The sequence below is a fragment of the Eptatretus burgeri genome, chromosome 10, assembly GCF_056783735.1.
Source record: "Eptatretus burgeri isolate ZD-2024b chromosome 10, Ebu_testis_v1, whole genome shotgun sequence".
Lineage (NCBI taxonomy): Eukaryota > Metazoa > Chordata > Myxini > Myxiniformes > Myxinidae > Eptatretus > Eptatretus burgeri.
Window position 1 is genome coordinate 44570571 of NC_140970.1, and position 17479 is coordinate 44588049.

Sequence of the window (17479 nt, forward strand, 5' to 3'; positions counted from 1 at the left end):
ACATAATCAAAGCTTATGTCGGTGTTGGTTACAAATCGATATCATGAGATGTACGAACATTTGTTGCAAGCAAAAGTCACTTAGCTCTGTTGTCAAGGTCTTTAAAAAAAAAACTAGGAGCAGCACTATCAGTCATACTGGCTTTTCGACTATTATGCTCTCTCTCTCTCTCAAGGTATTGGAAGGCATCACTCTTTCTTAACCTTTTCATCAATGGCTTATGAGGGTATATTGTTACTGAACGTAAAGATGGTTGTACATCTTTTTAATAATTGTGGTTTGTGTCTTCACATGCAATGAACATTTACTCTGCACCAGTTCCTTCATCCAGGTTTAGGAATGATGGTATATTTTGGTGAGGCATCTCCCTGTTCAAGATACTGTTTTTCTATCCCGATTTTCCACTTTTAAAACATATATATATATATATATATATATATATATATATATATATATATATATATATATATATATATATATATATATCTGATCATGTGAGACAGTCTCTGTCCAACAGAATGGTGTAGAGATAGTGCACAATTGCCTTTGGGCTGTCTTGGCTGGGTTTGTTCCCTAACCTGAATATAAACTGTCAGATTGGCACTTCGCAGGCAGGGAGTTACATCATAAAATTTGCCTTCCCTCGGATGGACATCAAGTCTGGTGTCACAACTGCTGGCATCAGTTTATGGACATAAAATATCGCATTGTGTCTTTCATGGAGAGTTGTGGAGGTATCCTCGGCACCCTGAACAAATTACAAATTGATGCTCAAATCACCTTCAGTTGAATGTCAGGCCTGGTCAGCCGATTCATGAAAGACTTGGGCCAAACCCTTTTCTCAACCACCCCACAAGAAGGTGGGAATAATGAAGAATTGAAGAAGTAATGGTAGATAGAAGGGGTGAAGTGAAGAAACAGCTTGGAAAACAAAGAGAAGATAAATCCCCAGGTTAGATGATATACATCCAAGAGGATTGCACATGGTGGCAGAGCAGATAAGTGTGATGTATAACGATATCTTTAACAGCTCATTGGAGTCAGGACAGGTACCATGGGATTGGAGAGCAGCAAATGTAACACCATTATTTAAGAAAGGATCCAAAGAAGAATTGGGGAACTATAGACCTGTTAGTTTGACTTAGTTGTGAGGAAAATGTGAGACATTATATAAGGATCATATGGGATTCAAACTATTTAAATAGATTGAAGCTAATTAAAGACAGTCAGCAAGGATTTATTAAAGGGAGGTCTTGTTTAACAAATTTATTGGAGTTCTATAAAGCAGTTTCTGATATGGTGGATAAGGGAAGGGTAATATATGTAGTAGATCCATCCATCCATCCATCCATACCATACTCTGTGCAGAGCGTTGGTGCGACCTAAGCAGTCTCCTGGGCTACTGGGCACAATCCTGGATGGGTCGCCACTTCAACGCAGGATATCAGCAAGCTGGTAGTCATTTTGTCGACCTCAGAAGAATGACAGGCTGAGTCAACCCCACCTGGTATTAATTCAACAGCCAAGTGGGATTCGAACTCAGGACCCAAGGATCCCAAGCCCACCACCCTCACCATTAAGCCAACACCAGGCATGTAGTATATCTCAATGTTCAGAAGGCATTTTATGATAAGGTACCCACATACGAGGATCAGCTCTGTAGTGAGGGCTTGTGTCGTGGCTGGGTGAGTAGTTACCTTGATTGGAAACCGGCTTAGTAATCGGAAGCAAAGAGTATCCGTGAATGAAAGGATGTCGGGCTGGGAGGTTGGAAGTTGTGGGATAAGTTATTTAAATAATTTATTCTAATGATGTGGATAGTGTAGTTAAGTCTGCTTTCAAATTTCCAGATGGCATTAAGCTTAGAGGTAAGCCAGATAGCAGAGAAGATGGTGCTTAGATTCAGGAAAATCTATATATTTCTATAGATTTGACGAAAGGTATGGCATATGCTGTTTAACGGAAATGTGAGGTCAGCTGGGGAAGGGCACAAATAATTAAAAGAGAAACTATATAATGAAAGGGGCAGTCTTGGAGCATGTTACATAGGAGAAGGATCTGGGGGTGGTAATATATATATATGTATATATGTATATATATATATATATATATATATATATATATATATATATATATATATATATATATATATATATGCGACCAGGGTTGCGTCAGGAAGGCAATCCGGCGTAAAACATGTGCCAAATCACTATGCGGATCATACGGATGATCCGCTGTGGCGACCCCGAACGGGAGCAGCCGAAAGCAGAAGAAGAAGATATATATATATATATATATATATATATATATATATATATATATATATATATATATATATATATATATATGGAAAAATGATGGGGGGGGGGAAGAGGTAAGTAGACAGCATAGCACCAAGCACATAACAGCTACAGGAAAGCTATTAGGGTTTTAGGCTGTATTCACAGGGGGTACAAATTGTAAAATAAAAGAGGTTGTTTTAACATTGCACAGGAATTCAGTGAGGCCTCACCTCGAATATTGTGCTCACTTTTGGTCATCACAGATGAGGAAGGACAGAGAGGATTCAGCAGAGAGTGACTATGTTGATTTCAGGGATAGATAGGTACACGAAGCTGAGGAGTGGCTGAAGGACACATTAGAAAGAAGGTGATTATGATGGGAACTGATTAAGATGTTTTTTTATAATTAAAAGTAGAGAAGCAGGACAGATTTTTTTTTGACCATGATGGATCGTGATAGAACCAGAGAGTATAGTTTAAGAATGAAAAAGAACACTGTTACAACAGTATCAAGGCAGGGGTATTTTATGCAGATGCTATGGTCTTCTCGGGAAGGTGGAAGCAGCAGGGTCAGCTGATAGGTTTAAGAAAAATGGATGTTGATAAGAACTTAGAAGCAGCGGGGTAAATGGTTATTTGTTGGAAGAGTTGGAAGCTCAAGTTTAGCCAGGTGTAATTTAATTATGATGTCTGTAAATTGGAAAATTCTCATTATTTTGCACATGGAATGTATCAAGCAGGAATGTGTAGTTAGCAAAAAAAAATTGAAAATAGGGATAGTGTTGTGCCAGTGGGTTGTTGGGAATGTGGAGATAACATTGGCTTGATAGGCTGAGTGGCCTCCTCCTGTGTCGAGGCTTGTGTGTCTGTGTGTAGTCAACAGTAATGCAAGACAATCTCCAACAATTAACGTAAATCTCTGACCAACATGCATCGGAGGGTTAGACAGTTGCACTGTATTACCTGATTGAGAGACCTTTGGATACAACTGAAGTTGTGGACCTGCTGTTTACAGAGATCCTGAATTTAAAGGATTAATATCTTGGTGATGAATATAGCCCAGAGGATGATCCAGATAGTCATTAAATCAGTCAACAAGAAGGTCAATGAAACCAGTTTCAATGTAATATATTGAATATTATAGATAAAGATGGAAATGTGCTGCGAGAGTAAAACGTTGTTTGGATTTTTGTTTGCCTTAAGTGCCGTTCTTACAAGCTGAAATAATTCTTCACATCTCTCTGTGCTCAGATCCCTTGCCCTGTACTGCCAGAAAGAACATTTGGTTTGAAAGCCCAACAATTTCACAGGCCACTCGACATCAACGACTCACAAGGGAAGTTTGGCCACAACCACAGGTGTTGTGCTAAAACAAATACCCCTTGAGCCTTCACCAGGTGACCTGGTCAAAGCACCTCTATTAACTGTGCTCGGAGGGTCACTCTCAGAGAGGGGTGACGTGGCATCACACATACATGTGAAATTCAAAACGTGTGCTTTGTGATGCTCTGCATGTATATTCAAACCAGGAAATATCCATTCATCTGCTGTATTAAAAACATTTTGTAAATCACAGTCGGTAATGTCAACGAGTAGTCTAGCCTCACCAGTTGTGACAGATCTGCTCAGGAGTGATGGAATTCACTGAGCACTTCTTTGTTTGAAGACACTCATCTATGTTAAGGCCCTGTCACACTTTGATGATTTAGCCAACGTATGCCTGACGTATGCAAAATTGGGCTAAAACGCTGGCACACGTCGAATACGTTATGGGTAAGTTTGTATGTACGTTAAGAGCACGCTGAAAAACAATGCCATATGTCATAGTATGCTGGCTTTCATCGTTGTACTTTGCGGTTGTCCTCAAATTTTAGCATGCTTGAAATTTTACGACGTATGCCAGCGTATGACTCTCACGTTCCGCTACACTGGCCATAAGTTGTAGGCACGTTATGCGATTATTGACACACGTTACTTGTAAGTTACTCATAAGTCGAAACACGTCGAGGTAATGATTAGTATTAGCGTACCCGAAACTTATTTATAACCTATGAGTAACATGTTGTAGGCACGTTACACGATCGTTGACACACGTCGAGGAACGTTATGCGATCGTTGACACACGCCGAGGCACGTTACTTGTAAGTTACTCATAAGTCGAAACATGTCGAGGTAATGCTTAGTTACCTAAAACTTATTTCTAACCTATGAATAACGTGCTTTGAACCTATGTATAATGTATCTCCAACGCATATTGACGTATGTAGACGTATTTGATTGACGTCTTCCGGACGACCACAGAACTTACTGAACGTGTTTCTAATTTACAGCTACCGTATAATGGCGAATTGGCAGCGTTTAAAATAAAACCAAAAAAAACAATAACTTCCGATATTTCGTCACGTGCCATTACATCACATCCGATTGCCTCTTTAGTTTGCTCATGTCTTATTCGTAGTTCCTCCTCTATGAATATTTTCTGTTTGAGGATATTGTCACGTCGACATCGAAACTTAAAAGCAAATGTTCGAATATCTATATATTAATACTGAAGGACCAATGTTGTGCTCCTCCTTGCGGTCGCGTCATGTTTTTCTCGGTACTGTGACCTGGACTGAAAGAGACCGTACCTGTAAGAGTGCATCGCAAATCGTGGCAATAGTCAACTTTCAAATCTGAAGCAGAATAAACACTTTTCGTTTTACATTCGTTTACATGGCGACGTGTGATGTCACCGCTGAGAGGCGTCAGGACGTCATGACATCATCGGTCATTCGGCGACAGACCGTTACCACTGAGAGGTGTAATTCCACTCCTCGAAAATAGCGTCTCCAATGTAAAACCCTCTTCTGCTCATGCTGACTCCCTCAGAATGTGAATTTGACGAAAAAATGTAACAAGAAACATTGTATCTTCTATCTCTATATTAATACTGAAGGACCAATTTTGTGCTCCGCCTCGCAGTCGCGTCACGTTTTTCTCGGTACTGTGACCTGGACTGAAAGAAACTTCGTACCTGTAAGAGTGCATCACACATAGTGGCGATAGTCAACTTTCAACTCTGAAGCAGAATAAACACTTTTGGTTGAGACGGAGGCGAGGAGTGAAGAGGCGGGGGCGGGGGATGAAGAGACAGGGGCAGGGAGTGAGGAGGCGGGGCAGGGAGTGAGCAGGGGGGGGGGGGGAGGCAAGGTAAGCAAATTTTTGGGCGAGGGTAAGAAAATTGAAAGCGGGAGACGGGGGGGAAATGTGGCAGGGGATGAGTGGGCGGGGCTGGGGTGAATTAGGCGGGGTTGAGTGTGAGGGGGTGGACAGTGGGGAGGGGGCCTGGGGGCAAGTGGGGCGGGGAATCAAAAGATGGGGGCGTGGAGTGAAGAGGCGGGGCCGGGGTAATTAAGTTTTTGGGTGGGGGTAAGCAAACTGAAGGCGGGGGGGGATTGGGGCAGGGGCGGGGGATGAGTAGGCGGGGGTAAGCACGCCCAGTCCAGTCCATGTCCCTCGAGTGTGGGTGAGCTGGTGAGGGTGGTTGAATGAACGGAATCCGTCTGTGATGGGGTTTCGGCTAGTATTTTAAAATTTGTGATAGACGAAAACAAAAAAAACAACAACAACAACAAAAACTTCAGATATTTCGTCATGTGCCTTCACGGAACAAGCCAAGGAGAAAAAAAGAAAATGTTCCTTGATGGAGAAAATAAGTTTCTGGTATGCTAAACTTTACCTCGACATGTTTCGACTTATGAGTAACTTACAAGGAACTTGTGTCGACGTGTGTCAGCGATCGCATATCGTGCCTACAACTTATTCCCTTATTCCCACGTGTGAGCCATACGGCGAGTACGTCGTAAAATTTTCAGCATGCTTGAAATTTCACGACGTACTAAACGTACCACGAAATATGACAGCATACTTCATCGTTTTTCAGCGTGCTCTTAACGTATACACAACTTACCCATGCCGTATTCGACGTGTGCCAGCGTTTTAGACACATTTTTCATAGGTCGGCACACGCTGGCTAAATCGTCAAGGTGTGACTGCGAGGTTGACACTTCCAATTTTCAGGCGGTTATGATTTAAAAAGGCGTGCGGCAGGTTTTTAACAGGCTACGCCACGAGTTCGTCGGCGATACGTGCAGCGCGCTATGCCTAAGTTAAACTATCGTTGGGCATAGGTTGTGAACGCCGACAACAGGCTAAGCATTCGTTGGTGTAAGTTAGGCCAAAAAAAAAAATGTTGCATTGGCGTAACGGGTCACTGAAAAATAGGGTAGGTCGGTCGGGATCTTTTTTATTTTTATTTTTTTCCTAATAAATCCCTCCCAAAATCTCCCCCGGCTCGAGTACCACCCTTTTTGTCGGCGGGTTCTGTCCGAAACATTTCCGGGTTTTTGCGATCGCGATCGCAATCAACAAGATACTTGAAAACGATAGCAAAACAACAAAAATAGCAATAAAATAGGGTCGGCAAAATTTTTCGATAGCAAAAAAACAAAAAAAAAAACGTAGGGTCGGCGAAATTTTTTAGGGTCGGGCGGGTTACGCCAATGCAACATTTTTTTTTTTTTTGGCCTTATCTATAAGACAACGAAACGTTCTGTGTACGTTACTAATATGTTATGCATACGACCAACACGTTATGAATACGACCAAAACTTAAAAAAAAAAAAAACATCAAAATTTCAGCGTATGCCAATGTTTTACATACATTTTTATACCTTGCCATTGCTGGCTAAATCGTCAAGGTGTGACAGCGCCTTTACGAATGCAATAGTCAATCTAGAAATCCATATAAAACTCTATTAACACCATCTATTTCTTACAAACAGAGCAAGGGATAAGGTGGTTTAATTGAGAAAATAAAAACGAAGAAAATAATGATATCATCGGATATCAGGGGGGAGGGGAGTGGAGTTTCTAAAATTCTAAACTATTTGCATAAACTACATAAAAATATGGCACATTTGAGGAAAACAGAAATGGGGCAATGGTTATGTGTAAGAATATTATGAAAAACTGTCCATTTCAAGGGAGCCACCAATAAATGCAACATTTTCCTTCCCTTTTCCCTCAATTAATTTGTTTCATTTTATATTTACCTCCACCACCAAAGGTGAAGGAGGTTATGTTTTCACCCCTTTCGGTCTGTTTCTTTGTCTGTTTGTTTGTTTGTGTGCAGGATATCTTAAAAAGTTATGCACAGATCCGCATGAAATTGTGTGGACAGGTTTGGGTGTGTGACAAGGACGAACTGATTATATTTTGGTGAAGATCCGGATCAGGATCCGATTACTCGAATTTTTAAAGTGATTCTTCACCATTGAGAGATGGGGCCAAAAACGATATATGGCACGATATCTCAAAAAGTTGTGGACGGCTGTAGATGAAAATTAGTGGACAAGTTGGGTGTGTGACAAGGACGAAGTGATTCAATTTTGGTGAGGATCCGGATACGAGAAATTTTTAATTATTAAAGTGATTCTTCACCATTGAGAGATCGGACTAAAAACGATATGTTGCATGATATTTCAAAAATGTATTGGGTCAGATATGTTCTCGGGTATCAGGCATTGCGTGGCGGAGGTATGCACTCTACCGAGTGCCCTTTTAGTTATATGCTGTTTTGGAGGAAAGACAATGCTGATAAACAAACTAGAGAAGCAATCACGAGTGACAAGATGAGCATGAAGATCAAGTATAAAAAAGGCATTCAAATAGGAATAAACTTTCTTCTGGGGTCAGACTATGGGGAAAGTTTGGCTGCAGCCTTTCACGAACCAGCTGGTCGGGCCTGACATTTAAGCCAAGGTGATTTGAGCAGGATTTTGCAACTAGTTTCCAGGTGCCAGTGACAACTCAACTCTTCATGAAAGGCATCGTGGGATATTTAAGATCCACCAACATATGCTACCAAAGAGGACACCTGGTTTAACATCGATCCGAGCACCAGCAATTCAATAGTTCATAGTCAGATCAGGAATCAAACCAAGATTATACAGCTTAGACATCTCGCATTGGACATCACAATGAAGGCTTGTTCTCCATTCTATTACAGAGCTTAAAGGCATTAAGGACAGTACCTCTGCACCATTCTGTCAGAATATATATATATATATATATATATATATATATATATATATATATATATATATATATATATATATATATATATATATACTCCTCTACACTTCCAGCCAAAGAAAGTTGCATAAAGAGCAGCCAAGAAAAGCTACACAATGTAAGACCTTTGCTGTTTCAAACCCTACTTGAGTTCCTCCACAGCTGCAGACAATTACAAGTAGCACATACATGAGAATCCCAATGCTGCACTCCTCCATCAGCCATCAGACTTGGGAAGTCGTCATCGCTTATTGGGGAGTCATCAGCGACAGCATAGACAGAATCATGCACCAACGATGCTCCCGAACATTAACCATGTGCAATACCGATAGCAGTCATCATATAAATATCACAAGGCCCTCCAATTATGAGTGAGGCACATAATTGGGCCATGTGGTATTGCTTTGCGGCATGTTCTCACCCAGGCCTTGAAGGACAGGCAAGGAGCAGAGAAAAGCCAGTGTTCCAGTTCAAGTGGAAAAAAGAGTTGTGGAGCGAGTTGAGGTTCGAGTTGCAGTGCTGCATGATGACTGCACCCAGTGCCTGTCTATCGCCTGACAGGGGACGGAACCAACTCTCTTGCCCTCACTTTTAGGGATGTGCGTGCCCTTCAGGGACATGAATATATGGTGTATTTTGTCTCTGTTTTGTGTTCTCACTGGCTAAATGGGGTGATATAATATGTATGCCAGCCCCCCCCCCTACCCACCCACCTCTGTTGTGAAGGGAATCAATCCACAGAAATGCTTCTGGCCTACTGGCTATCAACATCATGGGGTGGATTCCCCCCAAGAGTATAGCTGGTAAATAATTGTAGTGAGGTTTTATTTCTGGTGAGCAAGACCTAATGGGTATTCCTTTTCGTTGTTGCAATGAAAGGATCACTTTCTGAGCAGTTCTGATTGGAGAATAGTATTTGTTTTTTCAAATTTTCATCCTGACGCAGTTTCAATTTGATTTCCCCTCTCTGTCCGCAGGTTTGTAAAGCATCCGATTGGTAACATTGATATTTTTATGGAGGCTGTGCTGAGCAAATCAAACTGCTTGAATGATCTGATGGAGTGTCAATACGATGCACTGCGGAAATGCATGTTTTGACAACGGTTGTATCAATTTACTCCGGTCTGCATTTGCTGAGGTCAAAGGTCAGATTATGCACAAGCAGTTACTGCATGTAGATGCATGTAGGCCACCCCAGGCCCACCTCAGCAGACCGTATCAAGGTTGATGGGCCGAAACTGGATGATGCCGAGGACTTTGACTGAAGAGCTAGTCATTGATAAATTCTCTTCCACCGGTATTGGCTGCAGTACAATTCTAAAAAGATGAGCTCTGCTAAGCTCACGCCTAATAATCAGAACCTATACCACTGCTTAGCCAGAATAGCATTTTTTATTTAAATTGTTCCTGGCTGCCCCAAGTACGATTTTGTGTACCACAGACAGGTTAATGTGTAGCAGACATTTCCTGTTGGTCAGGATACATGCAGCAATAGCTGGTGTGGCACTTGCTTCCTGGTACCCACTGCAGTAATGGGGTCTGATCGTGCAAGGCACGTGTGTGTGTGTGTGTGTGTGTGTGTGTGTGTGTGTGTGTGTGTGTGTGTGTGTGTGTGTGTGTGTGTGTGTGTGTGTGTGTGTGTGTGTGTGTGTGTGTGTGTGTGTGTGTGTGTACACTGCACTGCACATCATATGTCAGTATATCTTCATGTACATCATCTTCTGGTGCTTTTCAGTCCATTGCAGTACAAAGGCCTCAGCACGATTGGTCTACACCTTTCTACTATGTGTCATTCTTGTCCTGGTATTACCTCCACAATCCTCTGGCAACTCGTCTCTCCATCCCTTACCTGTCCTTCCTTTATTTCGTTTTCCACTCATTGTCCATTCTCTTATTCTTTTTGCCCATCTGTCGTTTTCTCTCCACATCTCACGTCCTGCCCATTGCCATCGACTTATTCAGTCTTTTGCTCTTTTCCATTATTTATCTCTTACCCCAGTCTTTCACCTTGCATTGTGTTTCTCCATTTGTCCTTTAAAGTTATTCCCAACATACCCCAATCCATACTTCGAGTAGCACTTGCTGTCATAAATATATTCCCATTTATTGAGTCAAAGCCCAGGTACCTATAGCAGATGTCATCGTTGGTAACAGTATATCATGTTATGTGGCATTATGTTTTATTCCTACGTTCGATGTCTTCGCTTGTGGAGACACCTTATTATAATGTGATATGATTTTTCATGCTACATGTCATATGCTCCATGTAAAATCAGCCGTGTGAGATGTGTTATCACCGCATTACATGCAATATCTCCATGCTCCATGGAATATCACTGTATTACATGTGATATCATCATGTTATATTGAATATCGTCATATTACACGTAATATCGCCGTGTTAGATGCACTTTCATTGTATTCCATGTAATATTACCATGTTACATACATTATCATAATGCTATATGTAAAATCATCATATATAATGTAATATAATGTTATAGTAATCTCAAACTGTTCCATCTAATGTCATGTTATATTTTTTATCATCATGTTACATCTAAAATCATGATTTTACAGTAATATCATCGTGTTACATGTTTATCATGCTACATGTCACATGCTCCATATAAAATCAGCTGTGTGAGATGTGTTATCACCGTATTACATGCAATATCTCCGTGTTCCATGAAATATCATTGTATTACATGTGATATCATGTTACAGTCGTGGCCAAAAGTATTGACACCGTTGCACTTTTTTTTCCAAATAATGCACTATTTCTTCCAGAAAATTGTTGAAATAAAAAAAAAATTGGTATCCACACATGTACTTCTTTGGTTTGCAGTGGAACAAAACAAAAAAAAGACTCAAAAAATTACTAAATCTCAGTTTATTCCACACAGAAATCCTAAAATGGCCCAGACAATATTATTGGCATCTTTTAGAAGTTGTTCAAAATAATTTGATTTCAAGCAGGTGATTCTCCTTTACTTTGGAATTGAACTCACCTGTGGTGAGTTACAGGTGCCTGCAATATAAAAAAATCACTCATTCAACCAGTATGAACAGAGAAAAGCAGTCATTCTGCTGTTTTGTGTCAATGTGTGCCGCAATGAGCATGGAGAAAAAGAAAGAAAACCAAAGAATTGTCTGAGTAGGTCAGACACAAGATTGTAGCCAAGCATGAACAATCTCAAGGGTCCAAGTATATCTCCAGGGACGTTGATGTACCTGTGTCCACCGTATGCAATGTTATCAGGAAGTTTAAGGTCTATGTCACTGTAACCAACCTCCACGGATATGGCCGCAAGAGAAAACTTGATCGGAGATTGCAGCGAAGGATTTTTCAAATGATGGAGAAAGCACCTCAATCAACTATCAAACAGATTCAAGCCAACCTTCAGACACAAGGTATGACAGTTTCAAATCGCACCAACCATTGCCAACTCAATGAAAGGGGGCTCTATGGTAGGAGACCCAGGAGGACACCACTGCTGAAAGAGACAAAAGAAAGCTCGACTGGAGTTTGCCAAAATGCACCTGAACAAGCCAAAATCCTTCTGGGAGAATGTCCTGTGGACAGATGAGACCAAATTAGAGCTATTGGGGAAAGCACATCATCTCTATGTTTACAGAAAACAAAATGAAGCTTTCAAAGAAAAGAACACCTTCCCTACAGTCAATCATGGAGGAGGTTCAGTGATGTTTTGGGGTTGCTGTGCTTCATCTGGCTCTGGGTGCCTTGAATATGCGCATGGCTTCATGAAATCATGAGATTAACAAGGCATTTTGGAGCACAATGTTCAACCCAGTGTCAGAAAGCTGGTCTCTGTCGAAGGTCATGGGTTTTGCAGCAGGACAATGACCACAAACACCCTTCAAAAAGCACCCAGGAATGGTTCAAGACAAAATACTGGACTGTTCTGAAGTGGCCAGCAATGAGTCCAGATCTAAATCCCATTGAACACCTGTGGGGAGATCTGAAAACAGCAGTTGGGAGAAGGCACCCTTCAAATCTAGGGGAACTGGAGCAGTTTGCACCAGAAGAGTGGACCAAACTTCCAGTGGAGAGGAGTTGGAAGCTCATTCATGGCTATAGGAAGTGCTTGACTGCAGTTACTTTGTCCAAAGGCTGTGATACCAAATATTAAGTTGAGAGTGTCAATAATTTTGTCAATTCCATTAATTTTTATTTTCTGAATTAATGGGATATATTAAGTTATGAATCAAAAACAAAGGTTCTGTAATATTAACAGTGAAATAAAGAATTGTGGAGAACAAATACTTTTGTCAATTTCACCTTATTTTTAGACAAAATTGTGTTATTTGAATAACATGCAAAGGTGCCAATATTTTTGGCCATAGCTGCATATTGAATATTGTTATATTATACGTAATATCGCCGTGCTAGATGCGCTTTCATTGTATTCCATGTAATATTACCATGTTACAATGTTACATACATCATCATCATGCTATATGTAACATCGTCATGTATAATGTAATAAAATGTTAGAGTAAAAAAAAATTAGACATGTATGTGATTTACCTCCACCTAAAGGTTATGTGTACAGGTGTGTTAATCTTATTGTCTCAGACAATCCACGTCTCAGTAATGTTCAAAAGGTTATCTGAACAAGATACTCATATTAGTCGAAACTCTAAGGCATGCCAACGTTTTTATTTTGCGATATATCGATATATAAATATATATATATATATATATATATATATATATATATATATATATATATATATATATATATATATATATATATATATATATATATATATATATATATATTCACACATACATACTTGCATATAGGAATGATATTTTTAAGTTTGTTGAACTGTTATGTGTATTTCAGAACATTTTGAATGCCTCATCTATCTATAATTCCAGCAATGTGTGTGTGTGTGTGTGTGTGTGTGTGTGTGTGTGTGTGTGTGTGTGTGTGTGTGTGTGTGTGTGTGTGTGTGTGTGTGTGTGTGTGTGTGTGTGTGTGTGTGTGTGTGTGTGTGTGTGTGTGTGTGTGTGTGTGTGTGTGTGTGTGTGTGTGTGTGTGACCGCTGTTTCTCGACAACCACTGGCCCGATCTAATTGAAACTTGCAAACAACATTGCTAGGGAACTGAGGATGTGCCTTTTCAAGGTTTGATATTAATCAGACAAGTGCTTCCCAAGTTATGGCCATTTATTTACCAACCAATGACAGGACACGTTGCTGCATGGGCGTGGCCGATGGGGGAAGAGAAACTCAGCCGCGTTCCCCATTTCAGGTTACAACGTACGGACTTCCGGAGAGTGATGACTTCGTGTATTCTAATAATTTCTCGATTACTTTTGCGCATTTATAGATAAACACAATGCCCCAATCCAGTCGTCGTTTACGAGAGCAAAGGAACAGCCTGTGTGGTTCTTTGAACGTTTTTTTTTTTTTTTGCACGTACGGGCACGTGAGAGCGAAGGAACAGCCTGTGTGGTTGTTGTTTCTGGCACGTGGTTTGAAAGCTTTTATTTTTATTTTTTGCATGTACGGCCACACATGTATGGGCATGCACTAGTATATACAATAAGGTAAGCAAAAAACCCCTCCCTCTGCACTCAATAACAAATCACCTCCTACAAACAACTGTTTTGAAACTATTGCAAACAGGTTTCAAACACAAATATCGCCCCCCCACCTCTCCCGGGCCTTTTCCAGCACTAGTTCACAACAAACACATACTGTTACACCTGTAAAGACCTCAAGCACACTTTCAGAACCATACACCCCCCCCACCCCCACACACCCCAACCTCCTCTGCCCAGTGCAAATCAAACCACATGATAGTATATAAATTACAGTATAGCACTCATCTTCAACCCCCCCCGACACACACACACACACACACACACACACACACACACACACACACACACACTCCTACACCCAACTTAACGTACAGAGCAAACACCACCACAACCCCCCCCCCAAAAGCTTCCCTCCCTAACTCCTAACAAGTCAGACAAGGAAATATCCATCCCCTCCCCTTTCAACACCATCTCCTGCTCCTTTACCCTATCCGCTTCCCACACCCTCCCCTTCCAACATCCCTTCATATTCCCTCCCCTCTTCCCACACCCTCCACTTTTCCCACACCCTCCACTTTTCCCACACCATCCCCTCTTCCCACCCTCCCTCTCACTTCCCATATTTTCTCTTTTCCCATATCCCCTCACTTCCCACCCCCCCCCCCAACACCATAAACATGTCGTCTCCTCTTCACGCGCCCTCTTCTCTTCCCACACTGACACCACCCTCCCCTTTCCCATCCCCTCTCCGTCCAAATTCCCACACTCTCCTTTCCTTCCTTCACCCCCTCTACCCTTCCCACACCCCTCAATCATCCCACACCCTCTCCTTTTCCCACACCTTTTCCTCCCCAACCCCTCCCTCACCCAACCCCTCCCCCTTCTCAGAACAGTGCCAACACAACAGAATCACATTACTAAAACCAACACACCACCAAGCCTGTACTGTGAGGCCCATCCAGCCACGTCGAAACGTACCAATGGTGTTATCAACACGAACAGCACGAAGCATGTTTATAATACGTACGAGTTGTCTCATAACGACATGTGCAACAGTAATCGGGTTTCACGAAAGTACGAATCGCATGCTGGGACAAAAGCAGATGTAGAAGTAGGGATGTGTGAGCGTCATTGGCATCGATGAATTATTATATATTTATATTTAGTTTTTCATGCACAGACAACATACCCGGAGGGTCCTTATAATTACTTTATAATTATATTTAATATTCACGTGAAACATGTTAAAAAAATTACTTTATGATTATATTTAATATTCATGTTAAACATGTTAAAAATTACTTTATAATTATATTTAATATTCATGTGAAACATGTTAAAAATGACTGTAATTATATTTAATATTCATGTGAAACATGTTAAAAATTACTTTATGATTATATTTAATATTCATGTGAAACATGTTAAAAATTACTTTATAATTATATTTAATATTCATGTGAAACATGTTAAAAATTACTTTATAATTATATTTAATATTCATGTGAAACATGTTAAAAATTACTTTATAATTATAGTTAATATTCACGTGAAACATGTTAAAAATTACTTTATAATTATATTTAATATTCATGTGAAACATGTTAAAAATTACTTTATAATTATATTTAATATTCATGTGAAACATGTTAAAAATTACTTTATAATTATAGTTAATATTCACGTGAAACATGTTAAAAATTACTTTATAATTATATTTAATATTCATGTGAAACATGTTAAAAATTACTTTATAATTATAGTTAATATTCACATGAAACATGTTTAAAAAATACTTTATAATTACATTTAATATTCATGTGAAACATGTTAAAAATTACTTTATAATTATATTTAATATTCATGTGAAACATGTTAAAAAATTACTTTATAATTATATTTAATATTCACGTGAAACATGTTGAAGGGCAATGGATGAGACATTATATACATTTATACCTGTAGGAAATTAAATAAACAACCGGTCATCCATCTCCAGGACACGTCGTCGTGAAGGCACGAAAATCCCAATCAGGACCGTGTACGTACGTGGCCGTGCGATTGTAAACTACCGAGCGATTTCATTAACGTACGGAAATAACAACCAGAGAGGGACGTTTAATCAGCTTAATTAGAGCTTAATGGAATAAATATCTCGGGCTTCCGCTGGTATCGTGCACACGAGCTCACGTACACGTGCATGTGACATCACACAGGTATATATATATATATATATATATATATATATATATATATATATATATATATATATATATATATATATATATATATATATATATATATATATATATATATATATATATATATATATATATATATATATATATACACACTGAGTACGAGCGCACGGTCCGGACGATTCATCGTACGATCGCGCACCACGTGATTAACACACCGTACTGGGACATTCGTGCACAATTTCCAAACCTCGTGGTGTATGGCGAAGAAAGAACGAACCGTGCACAAAGCAAAATCCGTGCACGGACGAAGAATGCACGCGGCGCACGATCAGGAGATGCAAGAAATCCGTGCACGAAAAAAAAAATTAATCACCAACCGGGGACGAGAGGTGCAAGAAGCACGCACGGACAAAGCACGAGCAGTGCAAGAAGCACGCACGGACAAAGCACGAACCAGGCACGAGCGGGGCGAGAAGAACGCGCGGACAAAGCACGAAGCACGTTCTGTGTGTCCCGTGCTGCGTCTCCCGGCCAGCGTGTCCCGTTCGGTGTCTCGTACACAGACAGCCTTACCGCACAGCATGGCGCGCTGAGCGGACGGGGGAGGGCGGGGGGAGGCACGGCGGCCCCACGGTTTGCGAGAAGGTGGAGCAGGTATGGGTTGTGGGAAGGAAGGCGATGGGAGGTAAGATAGGAGAGGAAGGATTGCAGGAGGAATGGATGTACCTTGGATGTGTACTGTGTATGGGTGGACAAATGACGAAACGAATGAATGGACAACTGGATCTGGAGGGAGAGAGAGAGAGAGAGCACAGAGAGAGAGAGAGAGAGAGAGAGAGAGAGAGAGAGAGAGAGAGAGAGAGAGAGAGAGAGAGAGAGAGAGAGAGAGAGAGAGAGAGAGAGAGAGAGAGCACAAGAGAGAGAGAGCACAAGAGAGAGAGAGCACAAGAGAGAGAGAGCACAAGAGAGAGAGAGCACAAGAGAGAGAGAGAGAGAGAGAGAGAGAGAGAGAGAGAGAGAGGGAGAGAGAGAGAGAGAGGGCGAGGGAGAGAGAGAGAGAGAGAGAGAGAGAGAGAGAGAGAGAGAGAGAGAGAGAGAGAGAGAGAGAGAGAGAGAGAGAGAGAGAGAGAGAGAGAGAGAGAGAGAGAGAGAGAGAGAGAGAGAGAGAGAGAGAGAGAGAGAGAGAGAGAGAGAGAGAGAGAGAGAGAGAGAGAGAGAGAGAGAGAGAGAGAGAGAGAGAGAGAGAGAGAGAGAGAGAGAGAGAGAGAGAGAGAGAGAGAGAGAGAGAGCACAGAGAGA

General features: G+C 40.8%; 1 protein-coding gene across 12 annotated transcripts in view; it reads right to left on the reverse strand.

Moving 5' to 3' along the window:
- Positions 1-17019, reverse strand: part of LOC147018441 (membrane-associated guanylate kinase, WW and PDZ domain-containing protein 1-like) — a 324904-nt gene extending 307885 nt beyond the window's left edge. For 5 of the 12 annotated variants that reach the window (XM_085898077.1, XM_085898078.1, XM_085898081.1 and 2 more), the window contains exon 1: positions 16635-16797. The gene's annotated coding sequence lies outside the window, so the exon portion shown is untranslated. Of the gene's footprint in view, positions 1-2512; positions 2627-16427; positions 16799-16906 lie in introns of those variants that run through there. The other 7 variants (XM_085898073.1, XM_085898075.1, XM_085898074.1 and 4 more) reach the window with 7 other exon arrangements.
- Between the last annotated feature and the right edge of the window lie 460 nt (positions 17020-17479).